Consider the following 16,842-nt stretch of genomic DNA (forward strand, 5'->3'; position numbering starts at 1 on the left):
TGTGTCTGTTGCTAATTAGCCTTCCAGGAAGGCTGAATCAGTGTAAAGTTCTGCGAACACTGCAGAAAAGGACTTGCTTTTACTGTATCCTCCCCAGCACTGGGAATTTAGAATACTAAATGCACAGGTGCCAAGGCTATCCTGCATGGGGGTGAGTGGGAGACGAAGCATTCACGCCTGGTTGTTCTCGCCATGGCCGCTCCTACATTCCCTGCTCTGAAGAGGCGATGTGCAGGTTTGTGTGGCTCAGGAGGCTGAGCTGATGCAGGAGAGGCTCCTCTAGCTCTTCACCCCACACAACCGTGCACTGTGCACAGTGTCCCCTCAATGTGCCAGATGTGCTGCTGGGATCCCTGCAGCCACACAGCTCCAGGGACTGCTCTGTGAAGGAGTGACAGGGGCTGGGACTGTGGCATAGAGGTTTCAGCCACTGCTTGCAGCAATTTTCATCCCATGTGGGTGCTGCTGGTTAAGTCCCCCACCAATTCCACTTGGCTTCTGTCTTTGACCTGTTCCAGCCCTGGCTGTTGTGGTCATTTGAGGAGTGAACCAGCTGATGGAAAATCTCCTCTTTCTTTCCCTGTAACGCTGCCTTTCAAATAAATGAAATAGAGCAGGGATATGTGGGGTAGGTAATCAGGTCCTTTGTCCAATTTGAGACACCTCAGGAAGACCAGGTCATTCTTTTATTTAGAATTACAGTTCTCATCATTCGCTATTAGAAATTAATTATGCTTTAAAAATATGTTTATTTTGAGAGGTAGAGATACAAATATAGAGGTCCCATCCACTGCTGACTCTATGAGTATCTGTCATGGCCGCACTGGGGCCAGCACATCCAGGCTCCTGGAACTCAGTCTGGGTTTCACACAGGTCCCGGGCAGGGACTCTGGTGCTTGATCCATCAGCTGTTGCTTGCTGAGGTACACATGAACAGGAAGCCGGACCCTAGGGTGGAGCCAGGACCAAAGGCCAGACACTGGGATCCTAACCAAGGTCTTTACTAGGTCAGACACCTGGCAAAGACACTAATTACATGCGGGCATCATGCTACTAGTTTCTCTTCAGATATTCTTTAATTGTTCTGGGAGGTGTAAAGTCATTAACACCCTGCTTGGAAATAGTTTCTCAAAATCGAAGAAACTGAGAAAAATCAAAATACTCAAGCCTTGGGGGATGAATTTTGAGTGGGGGGGTGAAAAGAGTGGGGGTGTGGCGACATGGAGAAAATAAACTGACTGTATGTGACAGCCAGGCATGGACCTTAGCTATGGAAGCCCAACTCCATAGAAACCAGACCCATGTTTAGCAGGGTTATTTCAATATATTTTGAACATTTAGTTAAGATCATGAATAAAACTCTTAAGATATTCTGTTTCTCCTTCCTTCAAATCCCTCCTACTCCAAGGATCTATTGGCTGCTTTTTTTTTAAAGCTTGTGTATTTTTGTGTTCAGCATGATGGCTCAGTGGCTAAATTCTTGCCTTGCATGCACTGGGATCCCATATGAATGATGATTTGTGTCCCAGCTGCTCCACTTCCAGTCTAGCTCCCTGCTTCTGGCCTGGGAAGGCAATAAGGGATGGCCCAAAGCCCTGGGCTCCTGGCTTTGGATCAGCTCAGCTCTGGCCATTGTGGCCACTTGTGGGGGTGAACCAACAAACAAATCTTTCTTTCTGTATCTCCCTTCTTAAAAGATTTATTTATTTTGTTGGAAAGGTAGATTTTACAGAGAGAAGAGACAGAGATCTTTCATTCACTGGTTTACTTCCCAAATCACCATGGTGTCCAGAGCTGAGTTGATCTAAAACCAGGAGCCAAGAGCTTCTTCTGGGTCTCCTTCATGGGTGCCAGGGCCCAAGAACCTGATCCACTCTGCTGCTTGCTAAGGCCATTAGCAGGAAGCTGGGTGGGAAGTGGAGCAGCCAGGACATGAATCCATACCAATATAGGATCCTAGCGCTGTAGGTGAATTAGCCTATTGAGCCACCACACTAGCGCCTACTGAATGTTATTGTAAATCCTGCTTGTTGAAGATTAGTGTGCCACTGAGGTTTTTTTATGAGCCAACAGAACCAATTCTGTGTGTGTATATATTTGGAGGCAGAGGTTTATTTGCAAATACTCAGTTCTGGAGGTGGGAATGTCCAAAATCTGTTGAGTGCATGGGTGGCTTGGAGACTCGGGGAAGACTGATGCCTCAGCTCCATTCTGAAGGCCTTCTGCAGACAGACATCTCCGGCAGGAGATGATGTTTGTTCCATGAGGGCCTTCAGTTCCTTGGACACTATGGAAGATCACAGACATTGGTCAAGGTCCGCTAACTGTTCACGTCACCCACATTAACTACCCTACAGAAATGTCCACGGTGGAAGCTGACCAAAAATCTGGACACCTGGGCCCTCCCACATTGATGTACAGAAATTAACCACCTAATGAATTTCCCAAATTTGATATAATGCATATACATAATTCAATGGAATGTCCAAAACTTCCCCCAGCTAGGGTTGTTGGTAAGCACCAGGTTCACTCATTGATTAACTAAAATAAATTACTTGTTGTAAGCTCAGAATCAATTGTCTCTTTATTCTCAGTTTGCAAAGTTCTTGGTCCCAGAAACTTTTGGCAATCTGAAAATTATTGAGGAATCCCCAAACTTTTTTTATGTGGGTTAAATTGAACATGACTTTAATCATATTTGACAATAAAATGGATAGATTTTTAAAATGTATTTTCATTCTGTTTAAACTATGGGGGAGGGAGCAAGGGCAGGAGGAAAGGAAGAGAGACAGAAACAGGCAGGCAGAGAGAAATATTTCATCCATTGGTTCACATTTTAAATGCAATAGCTGAGGCTGGGCCATGTGAACTTAGTGGTCTCCCATGTAGTGGCAGAGACCCTGTCTGAGCCCTCACCTGCTGCCTTCTAGGGTGCACATGAGCAGGAAGCTGGTATCAGATGGAGCTGGGACTCGGACCCAAGCACTCGGATAGGAGATGTGGCTGTCCCAAGCAGCGTCTTCGCTGTTATGCCAAATGCTCACCAGTGACACATCTTAAAATATTTACTAATGCATATAAAAATAACAACAAATTCAGCAAACGCTAACATAAATATTTAATGTTCAACAGTTAAATATTTCCTAACACATACACACACAGACATATGAAGAAGAAAAGTGTTGTTTTTTTCCTTCTTGAGGATTTGGCTTATGAAGACAACTGGATTCTCGAATCTGTTGCTTTGTTTCAAGTTGATGCAAACAGTCTGGTCCTACACAGAGATATAGTTGGAAGCAAAGTGTTTTGTTGGGTTTCTTTGATAATTGGATATCCTTCTTTACTGTATGCTGTTTGCTGCCAAGCAACCATCATCCATCTGCCAGTCATGCTTTCAAGCAAAAATAACGTGTCATGGAATGAGAGAGACTACCTCAGCTCACTACTCAGTTGCGCATTGTTGGGGTTCCATGCTTGGGCAACTGTTGATTGGCCCATAGGAGGGCACAAAAGGGCAGAGAGCAGCTCTGAAGAGCTCAGGGCCTGGCTCCCCACAAAGAAAGAGTTCCCAGATGCTGAGAGTTGAACAAGATAGGGGCAGACGATGATGTGGTGCAGCAAGGGATTCCTCTCTTTGACTTTGGACCCCAGAGCGTTCCTCAACTCCTCTTGACTTTTCTGGCTTCCGCCAACTCTTTTGCTTAGACTCCAAGACCTATTTACCAGGAGTCTGACAATGAACTTGACCTCACTTATTCTTGGACTTCTAAGCTCAGAGCACTGCTGTGCTTGTGGCAGACCTGCCCAGTTCCTAATTCTGGATATGTCTAATGCAGCAGGGTCACTTGGAGCCTGATATATGCTTTAATGTTTGAACCTGACGTAGTAATATTCTATATTTGATTCTAGACTTTTTTTTTTGCTACAGAATTTATGACCCAGTAATTTCAAGTCCTATTGTTAGAACCTTCTCTTTTAGAAAAGAATGGATCTAAATAGGCTAGTTTCTTTTTTTAAAGTATCCAGATGGCTAAACAAATATCTAACAAGTGACCTCCTTGGGAATGGAGAAAAATGTTTTATGCTTCCATGGAAATAGTCGCAGTCAATTTTGCATACCCTTGCAAGTTGTCTGATTTCAATTGTTTTCATTGTCTTTATAAGAGCCTGTTCATTATTTTCATAAGCTGTATAGTAACAGATACAAAAATTTTCTCTTCTGTGGGAGTAGTTTTAATTAACTCCTTCCTTCCCCATGAAGCACCCAGCTTTGTCTTTATTTGCAATTACTCTGTGAGGTTATAAATGCTTGTTATTAAATTTCTGTTACTTGCAACCCAAAGCTTCCTAAATATCACCTATCTTGTGACTGGATTTGTAATGTTGTCCTGCTCAGGTCCCAGGCCTATTGTAGGAAAGCTGTTGAATGAAACTTACAATAAATCCTGACATAGCAGTTGTTGGACACTTAAGTGATAGGATGCTTAAACATCTACCTGAACCCCAAAGGCAGAAACGAGTTTGTATACTCTCACTCTAGCTTTAACATACTTGCAGGGTTTGGTTTTGATACTCATCTACAGAATCAAATTTTTCTCACCTATCTGCATTTGAATTGGAAAGTGGCTATTAGAATGCAACAACAACAAAAATGACTGAGAGGGAGGACTTGAGTAATGGAATATTAAGGCTGCAGTGGTCAATACTACTAGGTTTAATTTACTGTTATATTTCAATACCATCTGGTCTTTTTTTTTTAAAGATTTACTTTTTATTTTTATTGGAAAGGCAGATATACAGAGAGGAGAGACAGAGAGGAAGATCTTCCGTCCGATGATTCACTCCCCAAGTGAGCGCAACGGTCGATGCTATGCCAATCCGAAGTCAGGAGCCTCTTCCGGGTCTCCCACGCGGGTGCAGGTTCCCAAAGCTTTGGGCAGTCCTTGACTGCTTTCCCAGGCCACAGGCAGGGAGCTGGATGGGAAGCGGGGCCGCCAGGATTAGAACCAGCGCCCATATGGGATCCTGGGCGTGCAAGGCGAGGACCTTAACCACTGTGCCACCGCGCCGGGCCCCCAGCTGGTCTTCATGTTTGATTACTTACCTCATTCCTGCAGGAGGTTGAGTTTGGAGAACACTATAGACTAGCTCATGCTGGTTTCTAGCAAAATATTCAAGACCCTTCTATTATCTCTAAGTAATCTTACTTAGGTACACTAATGGCAAGTTCTTTCCCTGTATACAAGGCACCAGTTAGTAATTTCTGTTTGGTGATCAGTTACTCTAGAAGTGCTGTCTGAGGTCTCCTTCCCAAATGCAGGCACATGCAAATCAGTCAAAACTCTTGTCTGTTTCTTTCTTTCTTTTTTTTTTAAAGATTTATTTTTTATTTTTATTGGAAAGGCAGATATACAGAGAGGAGAGATAGAGAGGAAGATCTTCCATCCGACGATTTACTCCCCAAGTGAGCGCAACAGCGGATGCCATGCTAATCCGAAGCCAGGAGCCTCTTCCAGGTTTCCCACGCGGGTGCAGGGTCCCAAAGCTTTGGGCAGTCCTCAACTGCTTTCCCGGGCCACAAGTAGGGAGCTGGGTGGGAAGTGGAGCTGCCAGGATTAGAACCGGCACCGATATAGGATCCCAGGTGTGCAAGGCAAGGACCTTAACCACTGTGCCATTGTGCCGGGCCCATCTCGTCTGTTTCTTTAACATATGTGCCGAAAATTGGGTGTCCTTTTAGGGTAGTAAAAATATTCCGGAATGACATAGTTGTAGTGATTATGCAAAATTATGAGCATATTAAACATCACAGATTTGCATACTTACAAATGGTTAAAATGGCAGCTTTTGTGTTGTGAATTTTCACCATAAAAACTGGGTTTAATAACAACAGAGTAGAAGCCTTTCCCGTAGGTTTAATATGGGTTATGTTTGAAGACATCCGTGTGAGAAAAGGCAGATACACCAAAGAAATCACTAGCAATTTCTAGTGTCCACCAGAGATGTGTTCCAGGACCTGCCCTGCGTAACAAAATCTGAAATGCTCACGTGTCTTATATAAAATAGTGTAGTATTTGCTTATGACCTCTAAATCCTCCCACATCCCTTTGAAGCTATTGCTTTTAAAAATTTTATTTTGGTTTTGAAAGACTTTTTTTCTTTTTCAAAAATTTTGATGGGCATGTGGTAGGAGGGCTTGGGCGAGACAGAGGTCAAGAGAGAGATCTTCCATCTGCTTTCTCACTCCCAAAATGCCTGGACCAGGCCAAAGCCAGAAGCCTGGAACTCAGTCTGAGTCTCCTGTGTGCATGGCAAGGACCCAAGTACGTGAACCAACATCTGTTGGCTCTCACAGTGTGCATTAGCAGGAAGCTGAGGCTGGAAGTAGAAGTGGGGCTCTCTCCTAGGTATTCTGATCTGGGACGTGGGTGTCCCACCCCCCAGCACACCCCCACTACATAACACCTGCTCCCCTTTCTTAAACTTTGAATTTCTTCTCTAGGTTATTTATAGGACCCAATATAATGACAGTGCTATGTAAATAGTTGTATTGTTTAGGGAATCATGACAAGGAAAAATATGCATGCATAATACAGAGACAGTTTTTATTTTTGAAATGATTTTCTACCACAGATACAGATGAGATGAGAAATCCATTGGCTTGGTCCAAGAACAGTGTAGCAGGGTCAGCTACAGGGACTCTAGAAGGCCAGTCACCACACCATTGTCTATCCAAGCCCTGTGGGTATGACTCCTAAAGAAAAAGGAAATACACTGAGGATGCAATTCTGACAGAAGACTGAACAGGCAGGGACTGGCCTTTCTCTCTCATTCCTGATGAAGGCCAGTGTGAGATGAGAGCCAGGAGACCAAGGCAACAATAACACAAAAAGCCGGTCAGCTATAGGATAGTAGAAGGGATTCAACCGGAGGTCAGGTTGGAGGTGCAAGCTGAGTGTTCGCCAAAATGATGGGAGTTAAGAGGAGTAAGAGGAAGGCTGGACTTGAACTTTATTATGAACTCATCTAGACATTCTGAAAAGGCAAAAGCAATCAATCAAAACTTGAACTGATAGTGGAAAAAAATTCATCTTCCATTTTGGAAGGGCTCATGAACACCAAGCCGAGTAAGTAAAAAGATTAAACCAATCATTGATCCATCCCCCTGTTGAAAATGCAGAACTGCAAGAATGAAGAGAATTTCCCTAGAACTCTTGTTGGGGGAAAGATTACCTAGACTGACAGCAGATTGTCAGATAAAACGGAGCAGCTTTCTACCAAAACTATAAATCAAGAATGAGAAAACAATTTTTTTTTCAGATATGCTGTAAAAGCTTGGATAGTTTGTTCTCTTGTAACTCTGTGTGAAGAATTACTCAAGGTTCAAGTTACCAAACATAAAAAGAATCCAAGAAAGAAACTCCCAGGGTATGAGAATGGTGACTAAAGGCTCTAGTGAAACTTGTGGATAAAATGAGTTATAACGTGGAAGAAATGCTCAGGACAATTGTTAGTAAGTTATTCTCAAAAAAATGAAGGATTATGTAAGACTAAAACTGTTACAACAGCCTGCTGCAGCAATGTCCAAAAGCAATATAATGAAAACTAAAACTGGGAATCACATCTGTCCTTTGAGGTATTGGCATTGTGGTGAAGCTGCCACTACCGTGCTGGCATCCCATATTGGACCACTAATTTGAGTCCCTGCAGCTTTTATTAAAAAATACATATATTTATTTTTATTTGAAGGGCAGAGTTACAGAGAGAATGGAGAGGCAAAAGGAGAGAGAAAGAAACAAATTTTTTTCCATGTTCATTCCCCAATGGCTACAACCCTCAGAGCTGAGCCAATCTGAAGCTAGAGGCCAGGAGCCTGTTTAGGGTTTCCCATGTGGCTTCAGGGGCCCAGTGATTTGAGCCATCCTTTGCTACCTTCTCAGGCCATAAGCAGGGAGCTGGGAAATAGGGCAGCTGGGCATGAACCGGAGCTATATGCGTGCCGGCACCACAGGCTTAGCCTATTATGCGGTGGTACCAGCTCCAGCTGCTCTGTTTTTGATCTAGCTTGTGGCTAATGCTTCTGGGGAAGCACAGAGGATGCCTAAAAGCTAAGGCCCCTACCACCCACATGGGAAGTCCAGGTGGAGTTTTAGACTCCTGGCTTTGGCCTGGCTCAGCCCCAGTTGTTGCCACCATCTTAGAAGTAAACCAATGGAAAGAACAATCTCTTTTTATCTCTCTCCCTTTCTTTCTCTGTATCACTCTCCCTTTCATATAGGTAAATACATAAATCTTTTAAAAAATATGTGTATCCCCATCCTATACTGGAGTGCTTGCCCCTGACCCCAACTTCCAGCTACTGCAGGCCCTGGGAGGCAGGGGTGGTGGCTCCAGTATAACTGGGTTCTTTCCACCCACAGGAAAGACAGGCTTGAATTCACCATGTCCAGCTTCAGCTGGATATTTGAATTGGCAAGCAGCAGAAGGGAGTACTTTTTGTCCCATAAACAAACTGATATTTGAGATATGATCTAAAGCAGGGGAGCTGCAATGAGGGCCCAAGCTGGCGTGCACAACAGCGAGCTGGAGATGAAGGAGACACAGGAAAAATACAAGCACAGACCGGAGCTTGCAGCAGAGGCTTTGTGAGTTAGCACGGAGCCCACCCCAGCAGCTTCTAGTGCACAATGTGAGGTGAACTGGAGAATCTTTAAAGGTTTCTCCAGAGATGGGCAAAAGGATCAGTTAGTATTTTGTGGATGGACTACAATTCTTCTTTAAGTATCCGGGTATGTCTGGAGGTAAACATTGACATGTGGAAGCCTTGTAAGGAAACCCTGCAGGACTGATTGCTGTTCCTTGTCCTTCTGTGTTTGCACTTCAGGAACAAGCCTGTACCAACTATTCGCTCTGATAGAGATGACACAAGCAGAGCCACCAGGAGAGAGATGGTGGGGAATGCGACCTTCCAGCACTCCAGCACTGGCAGGGTGGTGAAGATGTGTAACCCAGCAGCTTCACAGGGTGGAGCAAGCCGGGATGGGTTTTATTTATTTATTTTTATTTTATTTATTTTTATTTGAAAGGCAGATATACAGAGAGGAAGATCTTCCGTGTGATGATTCACTCCCCAGGTGGCCACAACAGCTGGAGCTGAGCCAATCCGAAGCCAGGAGCCTCTTCTGGGTCTCCCTCGCGGGTGCAGGGTCCCAAGGCTTTGGCCGTCCTCGACTGCTTTCTCAGGCCACAGGCAGGGAGCTGGATGGGAAGCGGGGCTGGGATTAGAACCGGTGATTAGAACCGGTGCCCATATGGGATCCCGGGCCTGCAGGGCGAGGACCTTAACCACTGCGCCATTGCGCCGGGCCCTGCTGGACTTGTTTTAACCCCAGGATTGTGGATCCTTCCCCAAGATTGCTGACAATTCTAATCCTCCCTGGAATGCCTCTGAAACCACCAGGGAGCACAGAAATGGAAGCTCTCAGAGACTGCTGGTGAGAGTGTCAACTTTCAGAACCAAAACACATTTGCAGAGGTGATTTGGCTTTTAAAATATCGGGAGGGAGGTAACTCTTCATCCACTGTCCAATCTCACATTCCCCAAGCAGCTCAGTCACCCTTGGCTTAGGAGAAGTGTGCAACTTCTGGGCCTCATCACCCCGAGTGTGCTGGGGAGTAATGGCTCTCTCCCCAGTGTCTCCCCAAGCCTAGAAATCTGCTAGAAGCCATGGGATTTGAACATTCTACAGTATATGCTTCTGTCTTCCAGTCCTTATAATCTGGTCGAGGAGAGGAGAACACCAACGGACAAACTTGTATAGTCCTGCTAAATCTTCCTTTTCCCCATTTCTACCTCCATCTAGCTTTTTTTTTTTTTTTTTTTCCTGGTGGGGAAAATGTTTGCAATGGCTGGGGCTGGGATGAGCTAAACTCAGGAGCTGGGAGATTCATCTTTGTCTTTTATGTGGATGCAGGGGTCTAAGCACTTGGGCCATCTTTTGCTGCTTTCCCAGGTGCATTAGTAGAGAACTGGATTGGAAGTGCAACAGCCAGGACATGATGGATATGGATGCCAGTGCCTGCCCCCTATGCCACAGCACTGGCCCCAATTTATTTATTGTAACACATGGTTAATGGATATTGAATACTCACTATATGTCAAGCTCTCTATTAAGTCCTTAGCATAAATAGGTTACAGGACTGGTGCAATAGCTCAACTGGTTAATCCTCCAGCAAGTGCTAGCATCCCATATGGGTGTCAGTTCCTGTCCTGGCTGCTCCACTTCCCATCCAGCTCCTTGCTTATGGTCAGTGAAAGCAATGGAGAATGGCCCAAAGCCTTGGGATCCTGCACATGCATGGGAGACCCAGAAGAAGCTCCTGGCTTCAGATTGGCTCAGTTCTGCCCATTGTGGTCGTTTGGGGAGTGAGCCAGCAAATAGAAGATCTTCCTATCTCTCCTTCTCTCTGTAAATCTGCCTTTCCAATATAAATGCATGCATGCATACATACATACATAAAAAGGATAGGGCCTGTTGTGATGATTCAGTGGCTAAATACTTATTTTGCAGGGGCCAGGATTCCATATCGGTGCTGGTTTGTGTTCCAGCTGCTGCACTTCCCATCCAGCTCCCTGCTTATGGTCTGGGAAATCAGAGGAGGATGGCACAAAGCCTTGGAACCCTGCACCCACATGGGAGACTCAAGAGAAGCTCTTTGCTCCTGGCTTCAGATCAGCTAAGCACCACTGTTGTGGCCACTTAGGGGGTGAACCAGCAGATGAAATATTTTTCTCTCTGCATTTCCTTCTCTCTGCAAATATGCCTTTCTGATAAAAATAAAGCAGTCAATCTTTTTAAAAAAATGGATAAATGGTTCAGTAAAACTTGGTTGTCTTAAGTAGGTAGGGCAGATAGGTAAAATGATTATGTAAAGAACTATAAAATTATCACTTTGTAAAGTTAGGAAGGAAAACTACGTTGCACTATGAGACTATGTAACTTGATTGTGGGATTCCAACTCCATGTTGTTTCCAAATTCTCTGTTCCTTGCTAATTGCCTTGCAATTAGCCAAATTTTACCCTTGCAAAGTAGCCAAAATCCCATCTTCAAGATAATATTGCTAGGGAAGTTATGGAGGTATGGTGGCATAGCAAGCTAGGCCTCTAATTGTGGTGCCAGCATTTTTGGTGGGGAGTCTGGATTCTCCACTTCTAAAGCAGCTCCCTCTCCATGGCCTGGCAAAGCAGAAGAGGATGGTCCAAGTCATTGGCCCTCTGTACCCATGTGGGAGACCCAGAAGAAGCTTCTGGCTCCCAGTTTCAGCTCAGCTCGGCTCAGCTCTGGCCAGTGTGGCCATGCATGGAGTGCTCCAGCAGATGGAAGATCCCTCTTCTCTGTAAAATGTGCATTTCCACTAAACGTAAATAAACTTTGAAAAAATGTGAGAGAGACATAATATTGTAGATTCGCCTTCCCAAAACTCCTCTTGCTCTCCAAGTGATCAGCACAGGTCCCTGTATTTGCCAGGCATCTCTCTGTCCTGGGGCGTCTGAGTAGCAAGTGTCTGTTTCAGAGTCCTTCAGCCCCAGATGCACACTTCCTGATTGCTTTCCTCTGTGACAGCTGTTAGATCCTTGTGAATTTTGGTGTCCTTAGCTGTGAAATGGGCATACCACTACAGTTTGAGCATGTAGAATATAATGCAATGTAATGTATGTAATGTAATATAATAGAATGTATGCATAATACAACAATACAGCATGCAACAGATGGCCGTTATTATTACTGAGATCGGCATTGCCTGTGAACACAGACTCTGCTTATATCCAGGGGTTTGAGGTAGCTTGTCTAGAATTAGAACCATACCTGATGCCCAAGTTAGATTCTTGCACCTTATGATTATGGAATCTTTCTAGAGAGAAGATTGGGTTTGGAGAGAGAACAGCGGAACAACAGGAGAAAGGATCTTTTAGTGCTTGTCCTCAGAGCCATTACTTTCTTAATTAAAGAAACCTGAGTAAGGAGCTTCTAGTGGCTGCACTTTAGCTGCAGCTTGGCAGGCAGTTAGGGAATGATGCCGGCGCGCTCACACACCCTGTTTCTGGAAAGCTGGCGTCAGGGATTTTGTTCCTGGAAAAGTGATGTTTGAGTGGCCATTCCCATCCAGAAAGTCCATTATCCCTTGATTGCCACGCACCAAAGTCCTCCAGGGAGCCCTGGGCAGCAGTTCTTGGCTCTTGACTGCCACTTTCCCACTGTTTCTTGACACCTCAGCTTTATTCAGTCTGCAGTTCTGATCAGTTCTCTGGAAGGAGGCTGTGGGAATGTAACTGACCCATCCGCCTGAGTGGTCAAGGGTAGTTTTTGAAAGATTTATTGATTTGAGAATCAGAGTTAGAAAGAGGGAGAAAATGAGACAGAGAGACAGGTAATTCTTTCATCTGCTGGTTCATTCTCCAGAGAGCTGCTGGGCCAGTCCGAAGCAAGGAGCCAGAAGCTTCTTCCGGGTCTCCCTCATGGGTAGCAGGGTCCCAAGCATTTGAGCTATCATCCTCTGATTTCCAAGGCACTTTAGCAGGGAACTGGATCAGAAGTGGGGCATCCAGGACAAGAACTGGCATCCATATGGAATGTTAGCATGTCACTTGCCACAGTGCTGGCCCCTACTAAGCTTTTTTTTCAGTGAATAAGTGGACCCACTACAATTTGGTATGACCAAGAACTCACTGTCATGTCCTTGGCATACCTGAACAGCCCTTGCAAGCTTCCCATCGTCTTAACTACACACACACACACACACACACACACACACACACACACACACACACACATCTTTTTTGAAAACATTGCCTCATTGCCCTCAAGGAGGCCGTGTGGGCTGAGTCCTGGGTTCACAGCCACGACTGTTATGAGATCCTTGAAGTGCACCTGCTCAGCCCACTCTCGAGAAAGAAAAGAATAAAGTTCCATATTTCAAAAAGAATCCGTGTGTGATGAAGCACCCTTTGAGTGTTGAGCACATAGGCAGATTAGAGGTAAGGGTGAACCCAGAGCTGCCTTCCTCAAAAAGGACTCTTTGCAAAGGTTGCTTGCTGGCTGAGATCTGGGAACTTGGATCTGGTGCTCTGTGCTGATAAGCATGGCCTCAAGTATTGTGCAAAGACTGTGGTTTAGACTGAACACCTGCTTCTCTTGTATAGTTTCCAACAGTAGGAAGAAGTGTGTGCTCTGATTCTGAACAGACACTTCTAGGAGAGTCTTCCTTAGTCATAGAAGGTGACTCAAGGAAGGGATATTCTTTCCCATCCCAGGACATGGCTTTTTCTGGGTGTGATGCTCCATCAGGGGAGGAAGGAGCCCTCATGTTGAACCTGGCAGAGCAGGAAGACAAAAAGAATGTGGGTCTTCCATTGACGTGTTTGAGCTACTCAGTAAACCTAGACTTGAGTCACCATACCACAAGATGTCTTGCTATGTGAATAATATACCCCTTCTTGTTTGAGTGGTTGACACTTCTTTTGCTTTGAAAAAGAGAGAGATATCATCCACTTGCTGACTCACTCTGCAAATGTCCACAACAGCGGGGGCTTGGCAAGGCTGAAGCCAGGGGCCTACAGCTCAACCCAAGTCTCCCTTGGGTGGCAGGGACCAAACAACTTGAGCCATTACCTGCTGTCTTCCAGGGTACAGACTAGCAGGAAGCTGGAACCAACAGTGGAGCTGGGATGCACATCTAGGGGTGCTGATGTGGAATGTGAGCATCCCCATGCCAAATTTCTACCCATTTCAGTGGTTTGTAATGTCTTCTTACTTGCAGCCAAAGTATCCTTGCAGACAATAGACATATAATTCTATTACCTTGTCAAGTGCACTGAGATAATGGTTTTGAAGAAAATAAAATCATGCATTTGCTCAACAAACAATTTATGGAATATCTTTTATGCGGAGGGATGGCAGCCAAGAACAAGTTTAAAAGCCAAAAGGGAATAAAACATATGCCCAAGTAATAGGTTGACACATCTTGTGTCACATGAAGCACCACAACATGATACTGGTATTTTGCATAGATATTAAATTCTGACTTCATTTATTCAGGATATAATTCACTTAAAACTCCCCAGCAGAATCACAGTCAAGTCTTGTCACACAGAATCGAGGGCACACGTCCATGCATAAGTCAAGCAGTCATGGCATAGGGGAAGCTTCAGTTTCTGGGTTCCCTTTGGTTTGATTCCCATCTGGAGAGGCACGCACTGGCTTTATGCTCTTTACAGTAACAACTGTGATTCAAGCTCCTGGCAGCTTTGAGCTGCTACACACATTGTTCAATGCCATGAGGGCCAGTGAGTCTCCCTGAGCCAGGGACGTCAGCACCTTACCTCACCATGATTTTGCATTTCCTCTTGGTTGATAGAGGTGGCCCAGATGTCACATTACTTAAGGAAGAAGAGTTCTGGCTTATAGGACCAGCAAGTCAGCTTGCTGACTTTTGTTCAGTATCCCTGGAAGCTGTCAGAGGACAGGGCTCAGAAGCAGGAAGCTGGAAGCAGGAACCATGTTGGGACTTGGATTTAAGGACTCTGAGAAGAAGACGTCTCAGTGGTGTCTTCAGTGCTGGGCCAAACGCCCACTCCAGCTCATCTTATAATTCCATAATTTCACCCTAGAAATTTCTCTGAGAATGCACTAGTGAGCAGATAGCTGCTTTCTTGCAATACAATTAAAATAAAGATGGAAAATCATTAAAAAATAATTTTGCCTGAGCATCTTCCTTCCCTGGGAGGCCTACTACAGCTGATCACTACTTTCAATTCCGCTAATCGGGCAGCTACTCTCAACTTCACTGTGAAAGTTTCCATTTCTTGCCCCAGATATGAAAGGGCTACTGAATAGAAAAAAGATTTTTTTTTTTTAAAAAATTTATTTATTTTTATTGGAAAGTCAGATATATATACATATATATATAGAAAGGAGGAGAGACATAGAAGAAAATCTTCCATCTGCTGATTCACTCCCCAAGTGCCCGAACTGAAGCCAGGAGCCAGGAGCCTCTTCTGGGTCTCCCATATGGGTGCAGGGTCCCAAGGCTTTGGGCCGTCCTCGACTGCTTTCCCAGGCCACAGGCAAAGAGCTAGATGGGAGGTGGAGCTGACAGGATTAGAACCGGTGCCCATATGGGATCTTGGTGCATGCAATGCGAGGACTTTAGTAACCACTAGGCTACCATACTGGGCCCAGAAGAAGGATTATTTAAACCTTAGTTCTTTGTAATCAGAATTTAAATTATTTCTGTTGTGGTGATTTAATACTAAAAAATTTTAGGGTGCTTCACTGTGTTCACAATGATGATGTTAATGAATTCATGATAGTCTATTGATAATTATGAAACAGCAATTAGGAAATCACATATGATATTAAGTCAAAATTAGAATGTAATTGTACATTCACCTTAAAGTTATTAAAATAGTTAAAGAACATGATTTAAACAGCTTTTGGGGGGTGGGGAAGCTCCTGATATGTTTCAGTTTTCCAGGCAAGAAGTGACGGTGGCTTGCCTGAGTGTGGTCGGGCTGGTAGGTGCGCGGGCGGGAATCAGGGAGACTCATGGGGACTCTGAAATCTGGGTTACTCTAAAAGTGACCCCAAAGAGGGTATCCCAAGAAACCTTCTCAGAATAGCATCTTTCTGGGGATTTGGAGAAAGAGACACTGTGAGTGAGTCTCTTGCTGCTGGGTTCGTGTCACGTGTGCAGGAAGAATGAACCGCATGGGTAAGGAAGAGTGAGTAAAGCAAGAGTGGCTTATTGAAATGAAGTAGAGAAGTTCAAGCAAAAGCTAAGGAATAAAACGTGCCTGGCAATGCCAAGAGGGTCCCGAAGGAGAGGCTGTGAGGGCTGCTTGTTGGGAGTTCTGATCAGTGGTCAAACGAGGACAAATTCACGGTTGGTCTGGGAGAGAGATGGTTTTGACTGGTTATTCAGCAAAGACAGCAGCAAATGCATAAATGCTTCTCCCTGGATGCACCTAGATCAGAGAGGACAGCTCTGAGGACCAGGACTAGCACACGGCTTCAGCATCCTTCACTGGTATGCTTATCTCATCTGCAGATGGTGGGGGTGGCGCTCCCATCTCCAGCTGCAAGTCTATCCCTATGACTATAGCCTGGCTCATTCCACTTCCAACACAAAGAAAGATGGAGATCTTCCATATTCTGGTTCACTCCCCAGATACCCAAACAGCCAGGATTTAGCTAAGTGAGGCCCAGAGCAAGGAACTCCGTCAGGCACTCCTACATGGGTGGCAGAGGCCGAAGCACTTGAACCATTCTGCTTTTCCCCCAAGTACATTATTAGTAGGAAACTGTGTCAGATATGGAGCAGGGGTTGGCATTGTGACATGGCAGGAATCCACTGTGATGCATACATCCTGTATAGGCATCTGTTGGAGTCCTGGCTGCTTCACTTTCCATTCAGCTTCCTGCTCATATGCTATGGCAGGCAGTTGAGGAAGGCTTAGGTGCTTGGGCCTCTGCACCCACATGGGAGACACAGATTAAGCTCCTGTCTGGTTCAGCCCTGGCTTCTGGAGCCATTTGTGGAGTGAACCAGAGGATCAAAGCTCTTTAACTCTAACTTTTGGATAAGTAAAGAAATCTTTAAAAAAAAGAAAAGAAAGTGAAGCAGCCCCAGACTTAAGCAGGTGCTACAAAATGGTATGCCAGTGTTGCAATCAGCAGTTTGACCCTCTATCACTACTCCGGTCTCTGACTGGGAAGACTGAGACGTGTATCTTCCAGGCCCAGTGAGCACGTCAATCTGCCACGTGTAGCACCAAGATCCCT

The 16,842-nt window shown here is 45.0% G+C and overlaps 1 long non-coding RNA gene across 1 annotated transcript; it reads left to right on the plus strand.

Annotated features, from left to right (window-relative positions):
- The first annotated feature begins 1,888 nt into the window (after positions 1-1,888).
- On the plus strand, positions 1,889-16,252 carry LOC121145889. Its single transcript, XR_005882099.1, has 3 exons — positions 1,889-1,964; positions 2,163-2,169; positions 16,241-16,252. It is a non-coding gene; the product is annotated as an uncharacterized LOC121145889 (long non-coding RNA).
- Positions 16,253-16,842: the final 590 nt, after the last annotated feature.

The sequence above is a fragment of the Ochotona curzoniae genome, unplaced genomic scaffold (assembly GCF_017591425.1).
Source record: "Ochotona curzoniae isolate NIBS_2020 unplaced genomic scaffold, NIBS_Ocur_1.0 scaffold_3835, whole genome shotgun sequence".
Lineage (NCBI taxonomy): Eukaryota > Metazoa > Chordata > Mammalia > Lagomorpha > Ochotonidae > Ochotona > Ochotona curzoniae.